Source organism: Panthera uncia, chromosome D2, assembly GCF_023721935.1.
Source record: "Panthera uncia isolate 11264 chromosome D2, Puncia_PCG_1.0, whole genome shotgun sequence".
NCBI lineage: Eukaryota > Metazoa > Chordata > Mammalia > Carnivora > Felidae > Panthera > Panthera uncia.
The window spans coordinates 23,035,213-23,050,250 of record NC_064818.1 but is presented as its reverse complement, the minus strand read 5'-3'; positions in this window follow the sequence as shown (position 1 = coordinate 23,050,250).

Genomic DNA, 15,038 nt, shown 5'->3' with positions numbered 1-15,038 from the left:
TCCTATCTTTATCATGTGGCTTTTTTCCTCATGCTTGTCATCTAGTGGTCACCAAGTGGCTACTTCTTTACCATATCTACATTCCAGTCTGGAAAAAAGATAGCAGTGATGGATAATGAAGTATTTGTTAAGTCTGCCTCTTTTACAGAGCTTTTCTGGAAGCCCTACTTAGTGACTCTTCTTTGTTATTTCCTTGGTCAGATGGAAATATGTGGATGCCTATTATGGCAAAAAGGCCACATGGGAGACATATTTGTTTAATTGGACATATTGAAATTCCTAATACAATCAGGGTTTGGTTAATAAGGCAAAAGAGGGAACTGATATTGGACAGGCATACATCAGTGTCTGCCATATGCAGGGAATGTGTCTCATTTATTATCCTCTCTCTGGGGCTTAGCTTATGGCATGGAACATATAGGTACTCAATAAATAAAAGTCTACGTAAGGAAGGAAGTTTTCTGATCCCTACACCAGTGCTACTTGCCCAGTGTTACTCGGCACATCTTTGACCTTTCAGACATGAAGTAAAGCCTTCTGCGGATGGCAGAGGGGAGAGGGAGAGATGACTCGGGGTGGGGGGGTGCGAGTCTCAGACATGCTTATTGCTCAGCTGGGAACTCTCAGCAATGCCTGGGAGCTAGATAAAAGGGAAAGAAAGGCCCTTCTTGAGAAGTATAACTGTATGTTGTCTGTGGGGCCCCTGTTCTCAATTCAAAAAGAACATACTGGTTACTATATAATTTTAAGGGCTTCATTGAGTCCATGGGACACAGTGCATCTCATTTTCCTTTCTTCATAGCTGAGAATTCCAAAGCTACAAAGCTAGCTCAGTCTTTTGTCCACCATGGCTGGGCACTATTTCTGTATGTTATGCTTGTCTCCAACTTTTCACAACTATAAACAACTTTGCAATAAACATCCTTGAAATAAATCTTTGGGTTTATCCTTGAGTATCTTTTTTTAAAGAAAAAGTTTATTTATTTTTAGAGCAAGCACAAGTGGAGGAGGGGCAGAGAGAGAGGGAGAGAGAGAATCCCAAGTAGGCTCTGTGCTGTCAACTCGGGGAGCCGTGAGATCATGACCTGAGCTGAAACCAAGAGTTGGACACTTAACTGACTGAGCCACCCAGGCTCCCCTGTCCTTGTGCATCTTAATTATTGTGTTCCTTAGTCTAAATTCCAAAAAGTAGAAGTGCTCATTTTTAAGGTTTCCAGGAGTGTGGTAAATAACTTCCAGAAAGTCTAGTTACTTTATGCTTCCATCAGTCACAAATGGAAAAGTCTGTCATCTTTCCAGTGGTGGTTGCTCTCTCCTTCTGAAGGCTTCAATTGTTAGGTGGGCATTCCAAGGGTATAGTCCTTCCTCCCTCCAAAACAATAGCAGAACAACTCCAAACTGAAAACAGAAATGGAGGACACATGATGTTGATATGTCTCAATTTCCTGACTTGATTATAAATTTCACTTTGGAAAGAATGAAGACTGTGTGCATAAAGGAAGCATTCATTAAATGCTTGATGAAGGAGCTCTAAGTTGGTTCCATGGGCCCAGTAAGGATTCTGAGAGTTATTCTTGACCTCTCTTTATTGTTCTCCATCATTAAGTTATCAAGTCCGGTCAATGTGACCTCCTAAATACCTTTGCACTCAACCTTCTCTTCTGAATCACCTTTGCATCTGCCTCTGCCTCTCTCTCAGTCATGTCCTCCTTACCTACCCCAACTGACTACCTTGCCATCCATTTCTTTGCTACTACCCCTTCATTCCATTCTCCACTCAGCTCCAGATTGATTTTTCTAAATACCTATGACGATGTCACAATCTAGCTTCACCCCTTGTTTTTAAACCTGTGCTTACAACCTAGTGACTCCCTAAGGTGCTATGTTCTCTCATGTCCATGTGCAAAATGAAGACTCCATAAGCGAGATTTATTGCAAGGAGGCTCCTTGTTCAATATTTCCCATCCCCCTTTCTTCAGAGAGCCATCTCAGAAACCACCTAGTTGAACTCCTACATTTCTTAGATGAGGAAACTGGAGAGCTCATGCCTAAAACACCCCTCCTTCCCACTTCAAATAGCAAACTTATGTTCCCTGTTAAAATTCAGCTCATTATTTCTTCCAGGAAGGTTTGTGGCATTCCTTCTTTATAGCCAAATCTAGGAGCTCTTTCTATGTGTCCTCACAGCAAGCTGTGCTTACCATTTGGTGCCTTTTTTTTTTTCATTTATCTTTTCATCTTCCTCAGCTAGACTGTAAATTTCTTCAGGGCAGAGATTGAGCCTTGTTCATCTTTCTATTTCTATAGACTCTAACAGTGCACATATTTGGTTATTGCCCCATAAATGTTTATTGAATGAATAAATGAATATTTGGTTACAGATAGAGAAAACATATGACAGCGACTCTCTCCAAGGTATAGAGACGGGAGTATCAGCTTCCCTCTTTCACATCCATGTAGCGTGGGTGTCTTTCCTTCAAAGAAACACCCTGAAGAGGTTATGGCCAAGCGGTATGTTTCCATTTGGATTGGAAACAGCTGTTTCCTTCTAGGCTATTGTCTTATTTTTGTGAAAGGACCAAACCAAGTGATGCATCTCACCTGTGTATAAATATAACCGGGTTTGAAAACATTTGTGCTTCAATAGCTATGGGTTTTTTAATTTTTTTAATATTTATTTTTGAGACAGAGGGAGACAGAGTGCAAGCGGGGGAGGGGCAGAGAGAGAGAGGGAGACACAGAATTTGAAACAGGCTCTAGGCTCTGAGCTGTCAGTACAGAGCTCGATGCGGGGCTCGAACCCACGAACCGTGAGATCATGACCTGAGCCGAAGTCGGACGCTTAACCGACTGAACCACCTAGGCGCCCCTATTTTTTTTAATTTTTTTTTTTTGCTATGGTTTTTTAAAGCTACTATTTATTAAGAGCTTAAGATGCCCTGGTGCTATTTAATGCATCACATGCATTTTTTCATCTATTTCTTACAGAAATCCTAAGTATTTAGTGCGAATTAGATTTACAAATTTACAAATGAAAGACTTGAGAGGTGGGAAAGGTTAGAAAATGGGCCAAAACTCTGTGGCTAGTAATTGGTTCAAAACTGATGTTTCAGCCTCTAGGGCTCACACGCTTAATTACAACGTGACACCTTTTCCAAGCATGGTCCTCTTACCCACCCTGTGAAATTGGCGGGGCTTGTGCCCCAGTGCCCACCTTACTGATGAGGACACTAAACCTGAGTGGTAACAGAACTTATCCAACAATGCCTGGTTAGTACCATAGGCAGGTGGGACAGGATTACAGGTCTCCTGACTCGTTGCGATCTACTAGAACTCTTGTCGGTTTAGTGGACACAATTTTTTTTTTTAAAGAAGATGATTACAGTGTAATGGGTTTATTTAGTGACACATGAAGTTTATGAATAGCCCCAGCTGCTGTGGTCCTGCAAACCCCCAGGCTGGCTGGGCAGGTCTTTTGCTCAGGCATTCTAAGGAAACAGCTCCCTCTTTAGGCCAAATGGAAAAACAGCAGGGACTCTGGGCACACAGCCCCCAAACTGCACCTACCTGCCAGTGTGGCAGAACTCTGCCAGGTACCTTTTAGATGTCTTCAAACATTTGATATAGGGTGTGTTGTTGTTTTTGTTGTTGTGTGTCCATTAAGAGGTCATATATTATCCAGGCCTGGGCAATCGAAAAATGGTTTGGTGGCTAGCCTTAAATCACACATTAATTTCTGTGACTTTGAAATGCCTGCCTGTGAGGGAATCTGACTGCCTCTTTTTCTCCATCTCCAACATGATGAAAAATAAGGGGGAGGAGAAGGAGCCAGAGATGGTAGTAGAGGGAGGTGGTCAACAACTTGCTCCAGGGAAGAGGCAGAGCCTTAGCTACATCCCAAGGATGGGGTGGCCTTGTGCTGATTGGATGCAGGAAAAAGAGAAGTGGCTGGGCTCCATCCAGGTCGTCTGTGGTACAAACCTTCTGCTGTATCCAAGGAGTAGGAGTAGAAGCGGAGGGGAAAGAGGAGGGAGGAAAACGCAGGGGTGACTTGAGCATATAGGAAGATCCAAGACAAAAAGCACAGGTTGAGATGTCTCTTCTACTCTTACAACTAATTGCCTGGGTGCTCATAAAATCTTTGATGTGGAGGGATTCCAGGATCACTAAATCCAGATTCACCTCCTAAATTCTCATCTACTCATTGGAGACAGGTGACCCCCAAAGAATCCATATTCCTTTTCTTCTAGGGACAATTTTAGGATGTGTAAATTGGGGACCCATTTCCTTTCTGTGTGGAGAGCTTGAAGTCATATGGTTACAGCCAAAAAGCAGAGCCTTGCTGTTAAAGAGCTTTCAGCGACACAGCTTGAAGCCCTTTATTGCACCATAGAATGAGTTTCACTTTCAAATATTGGATAAGCAACAGATACCAGCTTCTCTCTAAGGCCACCTGGATGGCCCCAGGGTGTCCACATGCCCTACCAGTGATGCAAACACTCAGTGGAATGTGCCCTTTTTCCCACTAGCATAGGGATTCCCAAGGTTGAGAGTGAACGTTTAGCCTCTGCTGTGAAGCACTGGACAAATCCTGCTCCTCTTGGGCATGTGTTCCCTGCTCTGAAATGAGAAGTTTGAGGGGCACCTGAGTGGCTAAGTGGTTAAGTGGTCTACTTCAGCTCAGGTCATGATCTCATGGTTCTTGGGTTGGAGCCCCACGTTGGGCTCTGTGCTGACAGCTCAGAGCCTGGAGCCTGCTTTGGATTCTGTGTCTCCCTCTCTCTCTGTTCCCCCCCCCCACTTGTTCTCTCTCTCTCTCTCTCTCGATAAATAAACATAAAAAATTTTTTGAAAGGAGAAGTTTGACAAGGGTAGAAGCTACTGGCTATGCTCTCCAGAATCTAGGGGTTCCTGGGTGCAAGCCCTTCAGTCTGTCCCACGGACCAGAGAGGCTCGCCTTGCATGTGTGTGTCACACTGGGTATCCAGCAAATACTTTGAACAACGAGTCCACAGCTAAAAACATGTTTGAAAACTACTGGACTGCATGATCCCTGCTGTGGTTCACTCATTTATTCATTCATTTAACAAACATTTATTGAGCACTTGTTGTGTGCTGGGAAATGATGTGAGTGAAAAACAGATTCCTTTGTGCAGTACAAGCTATAATTTAAAATCAGGGCTATTTGGCTTTCTACCATAGATGTGACCTTGGACACAGAGACCCCGTCCTCATCCTCAGATGGGCAACGAAAACATATACTTCTGCACACATTTAACTTCCTGTTCTCTGGTTGTCTCACTTCCTCGTAAGAACTTGAAGCTTGATGGTTGAATATGTGGTATCTGCCGAGTCCTAAAGTGTTAAAGGAACATGATTTTCCTAACCAGGAATTAGGACAATTTAGCTGACAAAAAAGGCTTTTAAAAATGATTTGTGTATTTATAGGAAAGTTTGTCTGAAAGATACAAAAATATCATGTTTTGTGAAACCTACTTGACAGATATTTTTTATTGAAAAGCATAAAACTTCATGGGAAGAAATACCAAATGTATCATAATAATGCAGGCAACATATTATTGTTGTGGTCTTCATTTGTCCACAAGTGGATTGACAGAGGGCTGGGCACATCCACATGCACCTCTTGCCGGACCTAATCACTTAATCTTCACGGCAATCCTGTGAGAGCTATTTACCAATTTTTAGAGATAATGAAACTAAACCTCTATAACTGTCCAAAGTTCACAAAGCCAGGTAGAAGTCCATGTTTGAGCGGCGCCCAGGTGGTTCAGTCAGGTAAGCATCCAGCTCTTGGTTTCAGCTCAGGGCATGATCTTGCATGTTTGTGAGTTCGAGCCCCGTGTCGGGCTCTGTGCTGACAACGTGGAGCCTGTTTGGAGTCCTCTCTCTCTTTCTCCCTCTCTCTCTGCCCCTCCCCTGCTCATGCTGTCTCTGTCTCTCTCAAAAATAAATAAACTTAAAAAAAGAAGTCCATGTTTGAAATCCATGGCTGTCTCATCCTAAAGCCTGTCTGTATTTTTCCTATCACGTGGTGCAACCTCCCCTCTTGCTCAATATTATTTGTCCCCAATGCTTTGCAATCACCTTTGGGCACATCTCTGAGTAATAATTAGGAAAACCAAGTAATACTGTATAATTTCAAAGGTCACAAGTGGCTTCTCTAACTCTCTATTCAGCAGTAACGGGACAAATATGTACATTTCCTGATTTAGCACTCAGGAATTTAGGAATCTAGGCACCAGTATTTTCTGCTTTGCAGATAACTTTATCTTGTTCCAATTAACTACCAAGTTCACCTTGCATTAAGGACACAAAATCCTTTAAAAATAGGATTTTATAATAAATCAGTTAAAAGGTTTGCAAAAAGAATAAAATAATTTTCCCCCTATATTATCCTATTCAGGGATTTTTACTCCCAAATAAATCAGGAATAATGATGAAGACTAGTAAGTTTTATGTCCTCAAGGTGTTCATGATTAAAACTATTCATATATAATTTCCTTGAACATAACAATAGAATTCTACATTAAGGTGACTATTATCAGTAACACTTTGCTTAGAGAATTTTTTATTTGTGAAGCAAAAACAAGCTTCTCCAAAATTCTTATATGAGCACACATACTCACATTTGGCTTCCAATGCCAGCATTTTCTATCTGAACAGTGCCCCAACCTGCCTTTTCCTTTTCCAGTTTTGAAAATTAGATTGTAAAAAATCAATAGTAAAGATGAAGAATAGTCAAAACAATATTGAAAAAGGACAAACTTGGAGGATTCACATTTCCAAATTTTATTTTATTTTTTTAATATTTGCTTATTTTGAGAGAGAGAGAGAGGGAGAGCAGGAGCAGGGTATGGCAGAGAGAATCCCAAGCAGGCACTGCTCTATGAGCCTGGGGCTCAATGTCAGGAACCGTGAGATCATGACCTGAACTGAAATTAAAAGTCAGAAACAACTGACTGAGTCACCCCAGTGCCCCATAATTCCCGATTTTAAAACCTACTATAAAACTATAGTAATCAAAACAGTGTGGTACTGGCATAAGTATAGACACAAAGATTAATGGGATGGAATTGGGAGTCCAAAAATAAACTCTTACATTTTTGGTCAATTGATTTTTGACAAGGACCCAAAGACAATTTAATGGAGAAAGAATAGTCTTTCAACAAACTGTGCTTGGATAAGTGCATATCTACATGCAAAAGAATTAAGCTGGACCCCAACCTCACACTTATAAAAAAGTTAACTCAAAATGCAGTATAGACCTAGATGTAAGAGCTGAAACTGTGAAACACCTAGAAGAAAACCTAGGAGTAAAACTTTGGGAACTTGGATTTAGGCCATGGTTTCTAAAAGCACAATGGACAAAAATAAATAAATAATTTCAATTCATCACAATGAAAATTTTTGTCCTTCAAAGAACACTATCAAGAAAGTGAAAAGAAAAAACATATAATGGAATAAAATATTTGCACATCAAGGAAACTGATAAGGAACTTACATCTAGAACATGTAAAGAAGTCTTACAACCGTATAGTAAAAAGAAAAATAACCCAATCCAGGGATGCCTGAGTGGCTCAGCACTGACAGTGCTGAGCCTGCTTGGGATTCTCTCTCTCTCTCAAAAATAAAAAAAAAAAAAAAACTTAAAAAAAAAGAAAAATATCCTAATCCAAAAGTGAGCACAGGATTTGAATAGACATTTTATCCAAAGAAGATAAACAAATGAGTGAAAAGCACATGAAAGTAAGTTTGACATTATTCATAGAAATGCAAATCAAAACCACAATAAGATACTAGTTCACATTCACTAGGATGGCTAAAATAAAAAATACAGATACTTAAGTGTTGGTAAGGCTGTGGAATTTCCAGAATCCTCATGCATTGCTGGTTAGATTGTAAAATGGTGAAACCACTTTGGAAAACAGTTTGCCAGTTCCTCAAAATGTAAAAGTAGTTATCATGTGACCCAGCAACTCCACTCCTAGACATACACCCAATGGAATTGAAAACATATGTCCACACAAAAGCCTGTATAGGAATGTTCAGAGCAGCATAATTCATAATAGTCAAAAAGTAGAAACAATCCAAGTGTCCATCAACTGAGGAATGGATAAACAAAACGTGTTCTATCCATATGAAAGAATATTATTCAGCAATAAAGAGAATAAAATAATGATATATTACAACTGAAACGTGTTACAGGTACAACAGAAATGAACCTTAAAAACACTCCAGTGAGAAGCCAATTATAAAAGGCCATATATGGGGGGACCTGAGTGGCTCAGTTGGTTAAGCATGCAACTTCTGATTTCAGCTCAGGTCATGATCTCATGGTTGGTAAGTTGGAGCCCCATGTTGGGCTCTGTGCAGACAGTGCAGAGCCTGCTTAGGATTCTCTCTCTCTCTCTTTGCCCCTCTCCAGCTTGCGTACATGAGCTCTCTCTCTCTCTCTCTCTCAAAATAAATAAACTTAAAAAAATAAAAAAATAAAAGGCCATATGTTGTGTGATCCCACTTATATGAAATGTCTGGAACAGTTAGATCATGGAAACAGAAAGTATTCAGTGGTTGCCAGGGACCAGGGCAGAGGGCAGTAGAGAATGACTACAAATGGGTATTGGGGTTTCTTCTGGGAGCTCCGAAATTAGATAGTAGTGATGATTGTACAATTTTGTGAATATACTAAAAACCATTGAATTATACTCTCAAAAATGATGAATTTCATGGTATGTTAATTATATCCCAAAAAAGGTATTTTTAAAAAATCAATAGTAATATTGTATAACAAGAATCCATAAGGCAGAGATGCCACTGCCCACCCATATCTGATTTCTCTTTTTCCTCCTGGCCATACAACTAAATTATTTTTTCCAGAGTCCTTTGCAGCTAGATGTGGCCACACTACTGGGTTCCATCCAGTGGAATGTGAACCGGATTGATATGCACCACTTCCAGGCCTGGCTAATAAAAAGTTAAATCTTCCCAATAAAAACTTTACCATTTCCCCAAGGAAATGGAAGCTGATAGAACCTCAACAGGGTTGAAACCTGCATCCCTGAATGACTGGATGGAAGTCAAAGTTTGGTGACCCTCACTGAACTATGACCATGGGTGAGAAATACACTTTCATTGTCTTTAGCCACTGAGATCTGGAGGTTGTTCGTTACAACACTTAGCTTGCCCTAACCAATAAAGCAAATATGAAAATTATGACTCATGATCTATGAAATTTCTTAAGAACCACTTATTTTTTTGAGAGGGAGAGAGAGAGCAGGGGAGGGGCAGAGGGAGAGAGAAAAAATCTTTAAGCAGGCTCCATGCCCAGTGCAGAGGCTGACGTGGAGCTTGATCCCATGACCCTGGGATCATGACCTGAGCCAAAATCAAGAGTCAGAAGCTTAAACAACTGAGCCACCCATGTGCTTCAAAAAAAAAAAACAAACCACTTATTTTTAACTGGTAAAGTTGACTTTATACAAGATGAAATACTATTGGTATCCTTCAAGGACAGACATTAATCTCAGAAATCATATATTCAAACATAATCAAATTTGTCTACAAAGCCATTGGATAAAAATTACAGAATGATTTCAGTGTCTCTAGTGGTAGTGTATAAATATGAAAACATTCCAGTATTTTATAATATCAACTTCCACATCAACTGGAAGACTTCAGATGTGTCATTCACATAATTCTTTCAAGCTTGTGCCATTGGCATCTATCCTCACCAATGTTATGCTATAGTTATTTGATGATTTATAAAAAAAGTCTTAAACCTAAGTGTTTTGTGCCTCCAAAGTTAGTATTAATAATGTTATATGAACATATCAATAATCTTATCAACAAGTGTTGTATAGCTCATGAGAGAAAACAACAACAACAACCATATAACCGTTAGTTGTTTGTCTAACTTGGCAGGATGTCAAGGTCAAAAGCTTTCATGATAATTCCAGTGTTAATTTAAAAAGAAAAAAACAGCTTTATTGAGTTATAATTGTATTCCATTTATATGAAATATCCATAAAATTCATCCATTTTAAGTGTACATTAAATGACTTTTTGGTAAATTTGAAGAGTTCAACCAACTCCACAACACAATCCAGTTTTACAACATGTCTGTCACCAGGAAAATGTCCTTCCTTTCTATTTGTAATGAACTTCCTCCATTCTTCCCCAGCCCCAGGCAATCACTAATCTACTTTCTGTACCTGTGAGATTGTGTTTTCTGAACATTTCATATTCATGGATTTGTACAATATATAACTTTTTGTACCTGGTTTCTTTTAGTTAGCATAATGTTTGGGGGGTTCATCAATGTTGTAATAATTAGTTCTCCTTTTTTATTACTGGCTAGTATTCCATTGTGTGATACACCAGAATTTATTTATCTACTTACCAGTTAAATAACATTTGAGTTTTTCCTGGTTTTGGTTATTATGAACAATGCCACTATAAACATTTGTGTACAGGTTTTGTGTGAACATAAGTTTTCATTTCTTTTGGGTAAATGTATAAGAGTAAGGTTGTTGGGTTGAATGGTAAGGGTCTGTTTAACTTTATAATAAAACTGCTGAACTGTTTTCCAAATAGGCTGTACCAGAAATGTTTGACCGTTCCAATTGTTCTGCACACTTACCAGGGATTTTCTTTAACCTATTTTAATGCGTGTGTAGTTGTATCTCATTGTAGTTTTAATTTTCACTTCCTAAATGCCTAAATATGTTGAGTATCTTCTCATTTACTTGCTTGCTGTACATATATTTTCTTTGGTGAAATGGCCACTCAAATCTTTTGTCTATTTACGATTTAGGTTGTTTGCCTTCTTATTGAATTGTAAAAGTTCTTTATATATTCTGGATATAAGTTCCTTGTCAGTTATGTGATTTGCAAATGTTTTCTCCCCTCTGTGGATTGTCTTTTCCATTTTCTTAAAAAAAATTTTTTTGTTAATGTTTTTTTATTTCTGAGAGAAAGAGACAGAGGGTGAATTGGGGAGGTCCAGAGAGAGAGGGAGACACAGATTCTGAAGCAGGCTCCAGGCTGCAAGCTGTCAGCACAGAGCCTGTTGTGGGACTTGAACTCGCAAACTGCAAGATCATGACCTGAGCTGAAGTTGGACATTTAACTGACTGAGCCACCCAGGTGCCCCTCCATTTTCTCAATAGTGTCTTTTGAAGCACAAATATTTTCAATTTGATGAAGTCCAACTTACCATTTTTTTCTTTTATGAATCATGCTTTTGGTGTCATATTTAAAAACTTGTTGTCTAACAAGATCACAAATATTTTTCTCCTCTTATTTCTTCTAAATTTTTTGTCATTTTGCTCTTACATTTAGGTATATAATCCATTTTGAACAAATTTTTATATGGTGTGAAATTAGGGTTCAAATTCATTTTTGTGCATGTTATTCAGTTGTCCTGGCACCATTTGTTGAAAACATAATTCTTTCCCCCATTTAATTGCCTTGACCTTTTTGTTGAAAATCAATTGACTAAAAATGTAAAGACTGGTTTCTCAATTATCAATTCTGATCCATTGATTTATATGTCCATCCATATGCCAGTACTCTAGTGTTAACTTTTTTTAATGTTTATTTATTTTTGAGAGAGTGAGACAGAATGTGAGCAGGGGAGGGACAGAGAGAGAGGGAGACACAGAATCTGAAGCAGGCTTCAGGCTCTGAGCTGTCAGCACAGAGCCGGACGCAGGGCTCGAACTCATTAACTGTGAGATCATCACCTGAGCTGAAGTTGGACACTTAACCAACTGAGCCACCCAGGCACCCTTCTAGTGTTAAATTTTAAGATATAACACTATGATAGAGGAAAATTTTCATCCTATCAGTAAGCTAAATCTATCATACTTGTGAGGCACAATGTCTTGCCCCATACCTTGAGCTTCTGGAACAATGGCTGTTTTTTAGTTATTGATATTGATACAAAATTAGGTTTGAGCAAGGTGGAAATTGGAGGTGCAGTCTAAATATTTGGAGCTTATAATCTTACCTAATAATATGTGAGTTGCAATAAACTGCATTTTAAAGCCATATTTGCCATAAATTTCTTCAATATAATACTGAAAGCTATAGGGCTTACAGTCAGCTTGTGCTTATCTAATATAATATAAGAAGTATTATCAAATTTTCCATTTTGAGTAACATTTACATCACTATCACTGTGTATCACTGTGCCATTAATTATAAAATGCACCATTTTTAACATACGCTAGGAAAGAACAAATGCTTTCAATTAAAATATCCAATGCCGTCAACTGAAAACGATGGACTCTAGTTTCAGAGATGTAAAATTCTAAGTAAACGTGAATCTTTAAATTGCTGATATGTACTATAGCAGGGACAAAATGTTACTTCTGAATTGCCATACTTCTTCCAAAAGGAATACTGCTATTGTGGGATCCATTTAAAACTGTATTTTTTCTACTTTGTATACATTTTGACAGTAAAATAAAATTCTTTAATGATTTCAAAGATTTTTAGTATATTTCAAATGATTTTTGATGTAGGAGATTGCATCTAGACAGCTTTAGACACATAGTATGTCTGTGTCTCCACAAATCATTAAGATTTCTTCAGCCAGTGAGAATCCTATCGTTTGAATCCAAGTGCATGTTTATTTTAATGCCCACTAGTTTGAGTTTAGTTTGAAATTACTTACCAAAGATTGAAGCTTATGGGATAGATCAATGATTTATAGCAAACCTGGGGCAGCATGTTTGAAATCTGGTTGGGATGTAGACTCTATACCATGGGCATTAGTCACTGGCGGGACTGCTGAGAAGCCACAAGTTCAGCCTTCTGTGGAATGTACATTCCAAAGTGGAAGAATTGCCAGATGTGAAGAGATCCCTGTCATTTTCTCCAGGACGGAATTCCTACCATGATGCTGGAGATGCAAACAGTCTGAGCAGTTGCTTGCAAAGGGTCATTCAAGGGGCACCGAAACTCTCCTCACTTCCCCCAAATCTCTCACTTGCTGGCTCACCTCAGTGCTTTGGTATTACCCCTTTGAGGTGAAGCCCTACCTCTAGAGAGTTCCTGTCAATAGAGAGATGATACCAGTTAGATACCATTGTTTATCACTAGCCTGGAGGAAAATAGTATCTTAAAGGGAGAAAGTAAGGGTTTGGGGCACCAGGTCCCCCAGGTTTTTCTGCTCAAAAGGTTTTTTTTTTTGCTTAGGCCCACTTGAAAAAGAGAGGGACTACTAGGTAGCAGATATTATAAGGAATTTCAAAGCTGTTCAGAGCTTGATGCTACTCTAGGGAACACCTCAGGATCACCGGCTCCTGGTCTGCAATATCTTCTCATGTTGAGCTTCTCTCTGCACATCTGTTCTCCTCCACTGTCATCATAAACTAGCTGATCTTTGATATATTTTCATGTCCAAATTTTAAGTAAGCCAGACTGATTGCCCTAGCTAGCAGTCAGTACATCAGTCTAGTTGAGTAGACTCTTTCTCACCTGGGCCCCTAATGGACCACCTGATGAGCCACAATAAGCCAACACATGGGCCACCCTTGAGACAGATGTTGGCTTGGGACCATGAGTAACCAGTCCGTGGCCACTTCTGGACCAGAGCCACACCCCTTGTAGCTCCTCAGTTCCAGCTAGAGGCAGCTATTGAGCAGTGTGGACACTGTTTATGTCCAGAACTGGGACTTTCAGAGAGATGGGGGCAGTAGAAGACACTGACACTGGAGAGTAAGCAGTGGGAAGGGAAGGGAAAGGGCACCACAGATAAGCTTTGTCTTTGAGATCCTATGTAGAAAAGTGCTTTGCCTCAAAGTGCTCTGAAGTCTACTATTTGAGAGTAAGATGGGGCACCTGAGTGGCTCAGTTGGTCAAGCATCCAACTCTTGGTTTCAGCTCAGGTCATGATCTCTCTCCTCATGAGGGATTCTCTCCCTCTCTCTCTGCCCCATTTGGCTCCCTCATGCATGTTCTCTCTCCCCCCACCCCCACACAATAAATAAATAAATAAATAAACATTAAAAAAATAAGAGTTGGGTGTTTTTACTAACATGCAATTTTGCCTCTGGATAACCCACAGCAGTTTGTGTCTGACAACAGTGTTTCTCATGACAAATGAACAAGCACAGTGTCTTAGCTTGGTCTTTCCCCAAAGCAGATCCTCAGGTAAAGGCCTTTATGCAGGTGACTTATTTGTCATGTGATCTCAGGGAGCAGTGAGGGACAAGGAGAGTGAATGAGGAAAGAGGAGAGTCAATGCGAGGATTCTTTTGGAAGCTGGTCCCTGCTGTGGGCGACTGGTGCTCGATCCTTCCAGGGCCTTTTGAAGAACTTTGAAGAATGTGGTCTCAGAACCATCTGCATGGGGAAGAAAGGAGGAAGCATTTATCCACTGAACCCCATCCCCTATTGGTAAAAGAGCTCCATGTTTCCATGTTACCCATGTTTAAGTGTGGAGCAGCTTCCACCTGCCACCAGAGGAGCAGTGAGAAATATAACCACAGGGCTGTGTGACTGCACCAGCATGAAGCTGGCCCAAATCTTCAAGGAACAGATTTCTGCTGCAGTGCCTGGAGTAAGAAGAGATTTTGAAATACCTGCATATAGCTCTTTCTTGGGAAGGAAATACACTTTCATCTGGTCCAGAGTGCTTGATTTCATTTGGCATGTAAAAAATCTCACTCGTGTCAATTTCCTTCATTTCCCAAGGAGGAAAACTCAAAATTAAAAACTCGCACTTCAGTGTGAGTTCCTTAGGGAACTTGGCCTCTCTCTTAGGCACTGCTACACACACACACACACACGCACACACACACACACACACACACACACACACACATCAGAGCACCCACTACCTTGGCCACCACCACTGTATTGCACAACTCCAAAAGATGTCATTCACATCCCAATGCATGGAATTCTGTAAAGCCACAGAGCTATATGCAGTGACCCTACTCAGTATTTCTCCTGGATTTTTCCACTGACCATGATCAAAGTGGAATCCACTTTCAAATAAAAATCAT